The sequence below is a fragment of the Melopsittacus undulatus genome, chromosome Z (assembly GCF_012275295.1).
Source record: "Melopsittacus undulatus isolate bMelUnd1 chromosome Z, bMelUnd1.mat.Z, whole genome shotgun sequence".
NCBI classification, from domain to species: domain Eukaryota; kingdom Metazoa; phylum Chordata; class Aves; order Psittaciformes; family Psittaculidae; genus Melopsittacus; species Melopsittacus undulatus.
In genome coordinates, this window is record NC_047557.1 from 71,231,731 (window position 1) to 71,242,691 (window position 10,961).

Below are 10,961 nucleotides of genomic sequence, written 5' to 3' on the forward strand. Positions count from 1 at the left end.
CAGAGGTCCAGGTTTAAAAGTTATTTTCACCCCAGCTAAAGCAAAGAGGAATGATTAACTGCTCAAATCAGCTGCAGAAATGTAATGTGACCTATTCCCTTCACACACACACAAAAAAAGTCTTCAAGATATTTTTTCCCTGCTGACAGATTTACCTCTGTTCTTTAAACAGCATCAAGTAATTACTCCAGCCTATTGCAAATCTTTTGTGTGGGAAAAACACAAAAATTTATGAATTATCTCATTTTGCTCAAAAGACTGTATCTCTTGTTAAAAAACAGTCTTTTTTTTCTCTTCGCACTGCTGATTTTTCTATAGATTCACTGTAACGAAAATAAATTTCAAATCTGGATAATAAGAAAGTATCTTCACAGAGAGAGCTTTAGAGTGGCTGTAAAAATCTCTGCAAAGATCTCATGGAACTTCTTCCAGGAGATGACTGACAACCAGTTCTCTTTTTGAAAGTGGAGGCCACAGGTTATCTTGGTCACTTGCATTAGTTACAGCTTTGCAAGAGCCATGCAGTGAGCTTCTGCCTAAAGTAGTAAGATTCAAAACAATTAGGTGCTGTCTGGAACAATATGCTCACCAACAGATTTCATCCAACACCCAGCCAGAGTCACAGTGTCTATGGGAAACTTTTACATATTTTCCTGATGTGGTGCATTAACCTAATCCCAAAGCCACAGATAGGCGCTCACTCCTCTTCTTGGCCAGTAGGACAGGTGAGGGAATAGGAAGAACAAAAGCAAGAAAACCCATGGATCAAGATAGAGACAACTTAACAGGTGAATGAAAGAGAAAAATAAAAGAAGTGATGTAAAGAAAGACAACTACTCACCACCTCTCACAAGCAAACTGATCCTCAGCCACTCTGACTGACAGACACTTTGGAAGCCAAAAGCACTCCACACCTTCTGCCTGAAGCTTTCATTACTGAATCTGACATGACAGAGTACAGAATATCCCTTTAGCCACCTGGCATCACCTCTCCTGTCTGTGTCTCCTCCCAGATTTTTCTTTTTTTTTTTAATTATTATTTTTTATAAAATAAAGGGAAAGGCATTTTTTTCTTACTATGTATTCATGTCTGCAGAAGCTACCTGAAAATAATTTTTGTATGTAATAAGACCCATATGCAAACATACAAACCAGCTTGTGGTTATTCTTCCTCAATAAAGATGGTATTGTTTCTACTGATGATTCAGCTAGCTTAGCGCTACTTGTCTGGATTGAGGTCTTTTTGCTAGGCAATGCTAAGGAGAAATAGCTGATACGTAGAGATGTAGTGCTGAACAACATTATCACCCAAGCGTAAAAAACTTCTGCCCAAGTGTCTTTATAAGGGCTTTAACAAATTAATATGTGCCATTTAATAAGAACAACAAGAAGGAGCCTTGTAAAATCCTGAAAGTGCAACTGCCTACTAATACTCTGTGCCCGTGCTCTCAGAAAAGGAGCATATTTCCTCGAAATTATCTAAATGACTAAAACTTAATGATCACTACTAAATAGACAATAGATAGATATACTTGAGTGTGATACGAGACTTTAATTCCTTACAGAGATCAAGGCAGGCAGGCAGGAAAACAGTCAAGTGGAGTAAATGTGAGACTGGAGATTTATAGCCTGATTGTATCACATTTTTCTCATGTAAATAAAGTAGAAGAATTGAAGCAGAGAGGCAGCAGGTAAAGGTGTCTAGAAAAAGAGATAGTTTCTCTGCTTGTGATGCCACTGTTGCCTTTGCAAGGCAGAAGGTCAGTTCCCTAACTTTGTGGAAGGTCAAACTGCAAAGTACACAGATTTTGCCAATATTAGAATATTTGCATTGCCAAAACACACAGCCTAGAATTTACTCCAAGCATAGGTGGACATCTCTTTCTAATTCCTTCAAGTTCTAAAGGAATGAGTGATTCGTAGCGCTCACAGTTATTGACTTACTCTCTCTCTCGTAATTGACTTTCTTCAACACAGCAACCTTGGCAGCATGTTCAGTAGCACAACCGCTATTTTGTACTGGATGATTAAATTGTATATAAGGAGCAAGTTCCCTACTGTGAGGGTGGTGAGGCACTGGAATGAGTTGCCCAGGGAAGTTGTGAATGCTTCATCCCTGGTGGTGTTCAAGGCCAGGTTGAACGGAGTCTTGCGTGACATGGTTTAGTGTGAGGTTTCCCTGACCATGGCAGGGGAGTTGAAACCCTATCATCTTAAGGTCCTTTCCAACCCTAGCTATTCTATGATTCTATGATTCACTGCTCTCTCTAACAGTATCTTAAAGTTAGAAAAAATACTTAAATTTAAAACAGATATCTGTTTACTAGAAAATGTAAACCAGAATCTGTTTACCAGATAGCAAATCAGTGGTATCTGTGGGACATCCCTCTCTTTCTGTTTTTATCTGTAGGGATTAATTCATATAAAAAGAAGAGCAGAATTACTGTAAGTGTAGATGTAAGAATATTGGATTCTGTATTTCTCACTCCATATGAAAGCCATAGTAACAACAGACATTCCTTTATTCATACAAAAATTAATACTCCTGGAAATTAAATTTTCATTGTTTTCTAACAATCAGAAATAATCTCTAAAATAGATACCTAGCATTTACATTGTGTTTTCCTTGGTACATTGTTATATTGGTTTATCAATATTTAAATTGTGATATTTTCTAACTTCTGAGGTCCCAGATAGAGACGTGTAGAACACAGGCAGAATTCCACATGTCTTTAACCAGACTACTCCAGCATTTGGTTTTTAGTATGTTAACAAATTCTATATACACTTAAGTCATGTGAGGACTGAGAAAATTGCACAGGGATTGTCTTAACAAACTTTACTCATGTCCTACTTTTCTTAAGTTAGAAACAATATATCCAATTTATCTACTTAAAGAATATAAATTCTAAAAGAATTAAATAGAATTATGTTCTTTTTATTTTACAGCAGCTGATTTCCCAGAGGAACAGCCAAGGCCAAGTATGTGACTTCATCACTAATGTAGCAATTTGTTTAAATCAACATGTAAAAAATTTGAGAATGCAGTAGCAACTCCTTTTTTATAGAATAGTGCAGTATATCCCTAATCAAATTCATGTTTCTTGAACTATAAGGAGGAAAAGGAGAAGGGCTGGGGTATAATACAGATCAGAACAAATACACAGAAAATTAAAAAATTGAAACAAACCTCCAGTTTGGGAAGGAGAGGAATCAAATAGAGCTATTCAGATAAAGGTGACAGTCTGACTGACAGGCCAGAAAATGGTCTTGTCAACATTTCCTGAGGACTACAGTCAGTGAACTGTTGTAGTTTAACCCCAGCAGGTAATTCAGCACCATGCAGCTGCTCACTCACCCTCCCTATTCCCCACTCCCTCTTCTGGGATAGGAGGAGAATCAAAAGAAAGTAAACCCCATGGGTTGAGATAAGAACAATTTGACAACTAGAGTACAGTATACTAATACTAATGCTCTTACTAATAATAATGATGAGGGAAATAAGGACAGAAAATATAAAACTAAAAAGGGAAAGGAAGAAAAAACAATAAACACAAGTGATCACAGTACAATTGCTCAGCACCTGCCAACTGATACCCAGCTGAACCCGAGCAGCGATCTGGGCCTTCCGGGTAACTTCTCCCAGTTTCTATACTGGATATGACGTGCTGTGGTATCGAATACTTCTTTGGCTATTTTGGATTGGGGGTCCTGTCTCTGCTCCCTTCTCACTGGCAGAGCATGAGAGACAGAGAGTCCTTGATTAGGGTAAGCATTACTTAGCAACAACTAAAAACAACGGTGTTTTCATCTTAGCAGCTGGTATAGTGCTGTGTTTTGTCTTTAGGCTGAGAACAATGCTGATAACACAAGTAACTCTTACAGGTGAACCCAGGACAGGACCCATGAAAGTAAGAAAAGGTAGGAGATGAATTAACAAAACTATCCTTGCAGTTTTGTATGAAAGTGAGAATGACAGGGTAACTTGGAAGGGGAGCAGAGGGGATTTTAAAGAAATGATGGGGAATTTGTTTTTCTCCATGGTATGTGGACATAACAGGGGGAAAGGGTAGAGACAAAATGAAGTGTGGGAATATAGTTTTGGACTGAAATCCTGTTTTAAGTGCAACCAATTTAGAAATACATCTTTTACAGTTTCTTTTTATACAAAATGTAACATCTCCTACAGCACATGAAATGGCTTCAGTTCTAATCCTGCTAGCAATGAGGAGCAGGTTATGTCGAGAAACTTCCTCAATGAATCATTGCTTAACAAAACATTAATATCTTATTTTGCTATAAGATTTGTAAGAAAAAATAACAGCTGGGTGGAAGACTTCCGATTGTGAAATTTGGGATTTTTTTATAATATCTAGTATGTAGTTTCTCCATTTTCATCTTTTTCCTCAGTTGTTGTTGAAATCACTGAGGACAGAAATTCTGTTTGTGAATGGAAACTCCATTATACTCGCAAAATGTGTTTCCATCCATGCAAATGCAACATAACAAAATTAGGTTTCCCTTGCAACTAGGTCATCTGAAATCAGCTGTCTGGCCTCATTGCTATTTTAACAGTCTAGTTCTTCTGCAATTACTAATTCCTGAAAACATAAAATACACTGGCCCACAGACAAACCTGATTTTAGCTTCAGTTCCATTCAGTGAAGGAGCTTGTGCCTCCAGAAATCAAGTAAAGATCCAAGATAGGCACAACAAAGATGGAGCAGACATGGGCTTCCAGGTCTGTCCCGTGGGAGCTGCTGGACCTCACTGGCATGGAGAAGGAAGAGGCTGCAGAAGAGCCCAAGTGCTATTATACTATTGAAAATTTATTTGAAACAATAAATAATAAAATCCTAAACAAACCTTCTAAAAGCTTTGTTTGCCTGTAGTGGCAGAAAGGCATGTATATTAATAAAAGATTGCCTAGGGACTGAAGAGAAAATTATTGCTGGTCTCACTATACACCTGTCTTGGAAACTTCCAAATTGAACAAGAAATTTCTCCAAAGATGTTATTCCTGTTTCTTAGATTCTGTTAAGTAAACATAACGTCTGAAGCATACTTAGAAACCAGCACATGAGCTCTAATTGCTGTGCATTAGGATCCGAGTTGAAATGATTTCAGAAACTGAGCCAAACTCAGACTTCCACATGTGTTTCTTTAAAACATCATCTTTGCTAATGATGAATTCTTGGTAATACAAAGTCTGTCTGTGTTTTTTAAACTCAGAGTATCTATGACTTAAGCTCACTATCAAATGACTAACATCCAGTCCAGCAACACCATTTCATTCTAAAGTAATACATTAGGTATGTAAATTATACACCTGTACTAAGTTTCCTCTGTCTGGAATTCGAGTCAGATTATTGTCTGTCTTGACTGCCATTTCCCAGAGTGTCAGAGGATATAAATGAAGATACTGCCATTAAGATACGCTATTTACCCTAGCTATACTGCTGTTACTGCTTTTAAATCTTCAATTAACTGTTTTAACTGGATACCAGGAAAATAACTTATTTCCGAAACAATGTTCCAAGCAGTGGCATTGATTTTTTTCGTATTTACATTCTCCACTCCTGGCTGCTACCCAAGTAGCTCTTATGAAATTGCACTGGCTAAGATGGAACAAAACTACTCATCCTTACCTACAGCTTAAGCCAACTGAAACCCAAACTGATTTCTGAGAACAGGAATGGAGTGTTGAAACATAAGAAAATTACTTCCTTTTCACTAAAAATTTGGCTAAGCCAAGTCTGCTATAAAGGAAAAAAATAAGTTAAATCCAGCATTGTTCATAATCTGAGAAATTCAAAGACACTAGCACGAATAGGGTGAATAGCATTTAAAAACTACTACTAAAGATTTCATAGAATTTGCAATGATTGGGTTTTAGTATTTCTGTAAAAAGGTAATTTTTATTCAAGTAACAGCAGCGTGTGCCGTGGAAAGGACTCAGTCAGAGATCAATGTGATCAGACAAAAAGCCATTTATTGCAAAGCATTAACTCCTTATATACTATTGCTTACACACACCTACAGCAATTTGGCATATCATGATTGGATACTTGTCTTGAAGACCCTTAGTGACTAACATATAATTATTTAAGCACAGGTGTGAGAACTTGACCTCGAACGCTTGCCAACAGTCCACAGTTCTCATAACTCAGTGAATTACAGCTTCTTCTTATCTTGCTTGCTTAGGCCTCCTCGAGCCTCCCATGGCCTTGCTGTATCCCTTGGAGTTATTCAGAGCTCATGTACCAAATATTCATTTTCCTGTGAGAACACTGTCTCCACATCTCCCCCTTTTTAGTTTTACTAAAAGTTTTTGACAATTTATTGTGTCTGCTCTATCACTGCTTGACTTGTGTAACATAACCCACTACTCTAGGTAGCATTATTTCAGTAAGATTGGTCTGATTTGAAGTCACTTGAAGTCACCTTTATAACATGTGGCATACCAGTGAATCCTACACACCATGTAACAGGATGGACTAATGGGGATTTAACAGATGTGCTCAGTATACTTGTCCATTACACACGGTCACAAATAATAGAACAGATATTACAAAGATTTCTGTCATTGCTGTTTCTTTATGTTGTTGAGTTTTGGGGCTTTGTATATTTCGCTGGCAGTCAGTATGGTCCTGTTGATAGCTGTACACAGCTGGGCCTGCCCTTTTCTCCTGGATAGCTCTCTGATAACAGTGGAGGCCATGCCTCACATCAAGGTCTGGCATGGCATGTGTCTCCACCGCTCTACGCCTGCTGGGTTGCAGCCAGCAGCGGAGCTAAAGGTTCTTCTTGGTGGCAGACACAGAGGCCAACCCAGTCTTGCCCTTGACTGTGGTAGCAGGCATTTGGTCAATCTCAGTCCTTGCACCTTGTTGTCAATGCAGAGTTTCACCTGCTTCACCCAGTAACAAGTCACTACTACAGCAAAGCACACATAGATTTACATTAGCAGAGTAACTATTGCAGAGTGCAGCAGCATGCTGAGATGCCAATGGCAGTGAGGGACTAACCAAAGAAACTTCTTACCAGTGGAGTTCTCCCACCCTCTTAATTTGTTCCATTACCTGCTTTGTAACAGTACCATCATATTAGAATTTTTCTAGCTTTTGCCTTAGCATTTTCTAGCAGCTGCTGCAAATTTGCATATTCTAACATCTCTTTTACAAGTGACAATTCCATACAATACAAGGTATAGTTTCTTGTTAGCAACTGGCTCGTAAATACAGGTGGTTTTATATGCAAAATCACAACCTCTAATAATACCTACTTTACAAGCATGCATATTCAAGCTGTTAATTTTCAGTTGCCCTCAAGTGATGTTTTACAATCATTCGTTTCTCTCTATCTCATTCTGCTTGGGGTTTTTACAGTCAGCTTCTGTAGATGATGCATCGAGTTCTTCCACTCATCTGTCCAGCTCACGGCAAGGCTTGACAAACTTTGCAGGCAGCCGCCGTGGACCTGTAGGTATTAGGACAGAAATATACCCCTTCCTCCGGGTTATCAGTTCTTGAGAAGTAGACAGGTTAAAGTGACTCCTTAAAGCAGAAGCATTCTAATGCAAAGGGGATGTGAAGCAGCGGCAGAAGTAAACTGTACAGTGTTAACAGTCAAGTGTGCTGTAGCATTACCCTTTTTAGGTTTTTTTTTTGTTTTTTGTTTTTTTGATCACACATGCATATTGTCTGGAAAACAAGCTTGAAGCAATATACATCAAAACTGCAGTCATTAATAACAGCTAGAGTGAGTTAATTATTTAGCATGCATAAAATTCTTACCCAATAGGTGTAAAAACTATTACGTGAACCCAACAACAAAACAAAATACTGTCTGCCCTCATCACACACACACACGCTTGGGATCCCACAAGCACACTTCACCCAACTACAATATTTGAAACACAAAATCCATACAATCATTACTCCCTCTACACAGTCCCACATAGAGAGCATGGCACAAGGACCTTGTGAAGAGTATCAAGAAATCAGCTCTGGGAAGCATCATTGCAGTGCGAGGTGGCAGGCTCAACCTTAGCAGGCGTCCCCGCAGAGGCTCTGCCTCCCTCACATCGCATGAGGCTTGGGCTTTTATATTGACCAAAAAGCACACTCATTCCGACACAGGTGGCCAGCCTATGTTGGAAGAAGTGGTCAGCCATATCTATAAAGGTCTCCAAAGGTCACTGGAAACATGGATATATTTATATTCACTAACTTCTAGCTCATAAGCATCACAGACCGACTTCGTGCAAAAGGGTAACCTAACCCATAATCATCATTTATAGTTTAAACCCTCATGAGAGACCCACAGTTCACAAGACCCATGTATTGGATAAATTACAGAATCACAGAATCCCAAGGGTTGGAAGGGACCTTGAAAGATTCAGTCCAACCCCCTGCAAGAGCAGGGTAACCCAGAGTATATCACACAGGAACTTGTCCAGGCGGACCTTGAATACTTCCAACGTAGGAGACTCCACAACCCCCCTGGGCAACCTGTTCAGTGCTCTGTCACTCTTACAGTAAAGAAGTTCAGAGTTCATCCAGTTAACTCATTCAGCTGTTGAGAAGGGGGATATCCTGGTTCTCCTTTGGTGCTGCTGGCTCTTTCCAGGGCTTCACCCACCGAGCTGGCACCCACCGCAGGCCGGAGTCTGTAATTACACACATATATCCTCAACCACTTAATTTTACTTCCACAGGACCCTTCCAAACACCAGTTTCCGTGTCCTTGTATTGGACCAGGATACCCTGAGTCTTATTCATATAACCTGAGCCTAACGCCTGGCCATGTATTACAGCAGGAGGGTCATTAAAGTCTCCTGTTAGTCGCAAGAAATTCATAACATATACAGCTTCCTGTATTCTTGCTACTGGCATAAGCCCTTCTTCCCCCTTTTTTTTGTTTTTCCAATAACTGTTTCAGTGTTTGATGTGTACGTTCAATGATAGCTTGTCCTGTAGGAGAATGAGGAATACCAGTAACATGAGAAACGCCCCAATTGCTCAAAAATTTAGAAAGTGTTGAAGAAGAATAGCTAGGTGCATTGTCTCTGCTGTTTTGAACTGTAAAGGTACTCCCATAGCTGCAAAGCAGCCACGTAGATGCATAATTACATGGCGTGCTGTTTCGCCAGCCAGGGGAGTGGCCCACATGAAGTGAGAAAAGGTGTCAATAGTAACATGGACACACTTCAATTTTCCAAAAGAAGTCACATGGTTCACATCCATTTGCCAAAGCTGAAGAGGTTGAAGGCCTCGAGGATTAACCCCAAGGCCTATGTCCACTGCTTGGCCCTGACAGTCAGGACAAGACTGTACAATACCTCGGGCATCTGTCAAGGACAGGCCGAACTGTCGAACCAACATGTTTGCCGATTGGTGGAAGAAGGCATGAGTTGTCTAGGCTTGTTGAAAAATATCTACTGGTGGCCCTGCCCATGCCGGAGCAACTAATTTATCTGCCTTATCATTCCCGTCGCAAAGGCTTCTGGAAAGGCCTGAGTGGCTGCGAATATGCGTAATAAAATATTCACATTTACGACTATTTACAAGATGTAACAGAGTTTTCAACAGGGTCCACAATCTGTGGTTAGTAACCTCTTGTAAAATCGCCCTTTCTAGACGCTGAACAATTCCTACAACATATAAGGAGTCACAGACGATATTAAGTGGTGTATCAGGCCATCGTTGGAACACCACAACGACGGCACTAAGTTCCAACGTTTGTAGTGAATCGGTGGATTGGCCCGGTATTTTCTGTTCCTTCCAACCATCCTCTGCTTGCCAAACATATCCAGCCATGTGATTGTTTTTGCTAGCATCTGTAAACACAGTTATACCTGAAACAGGCTTGCTGGTATAAAAGGTAGCATCCGCATATCGGTTGTTCTTTAGTACTGTGAACAATTTATGAGGTGGAAAATGTACACTAATTTGGCCAAAGAAATCAATTAAGGCAATTTGAAAGGCAGTGCAAGATTGCCGTGCCCAATCCAACCATATTTTGGTAAGAGGTAAACAAAGTTGTGATGGATCACTGCCTAGGATTTCCTGGCAACGTGCACGGCCTCGCGTGATTAAAAGGGCAAATGCTTCCAATCGTGTAGTGACAGTAGTGCGCAAATGATAAGGTAAAAAGTTCCACTCTAATATACACAAGGGATCAGTCTTCTGCAAGTTCCATTGTGCTAACAGGCTAAATGGATGATATTCATTGTTTATAACGAACAAGGTTATAGGCAAATCTGGATTCCATCGGGAGGCATAAGAGTTATATACCTTGGCCATTATATGGGCCAATGCCTCCTGCTGGATTTTTGATAGAGCTCTTTTATCCTCCACATGCGGCTTGCCCTTCAATAGGGGCATCAGTTCAGCCAAATCATCATTAGTAATGCCACGTAAGGGACGGATCCACTGAATATCACCCATCAATTTCTGAACATCAGATATGGTTCTTATATCTGAGGTAATTTCAATCTTTTGGGGCCTGACTTCAGTTCCGGAAATAATCCACCCCAAATATCTCCATGGGGCTTCGCGCTGGATTTTCTCAGATGCAATGACCAAACCTGCCTTTGCCAACTCTGACTGTAATAGTCCAAGTAGGTGGTCCTTATTTAAATCCTGCCCTGCAATCAGAATATAATCCATATAGTGGTAAATTAAACAGTGCTGTAAGTATTGACGAATCGGCTGTAATGCCCAAGAAACATAAAGCTGACAAATAGTAGGAGAATTTTTCATACCTTGAGGCAGCACAACCCATTCATATCTTTTTACTGGTTCTCCTTTGTTAATTGCTGGGACAGAGAAAGCAAATTTTTCCCGATCACTCGGATGCAGGGGAATTGTGAAAAAGCGGTCTTTTAAATCAATTATCATTAAATCCCATCCTTCAGGTATCATAGTGGGACTAGGTAAACCAGCTTGCAAGGCACC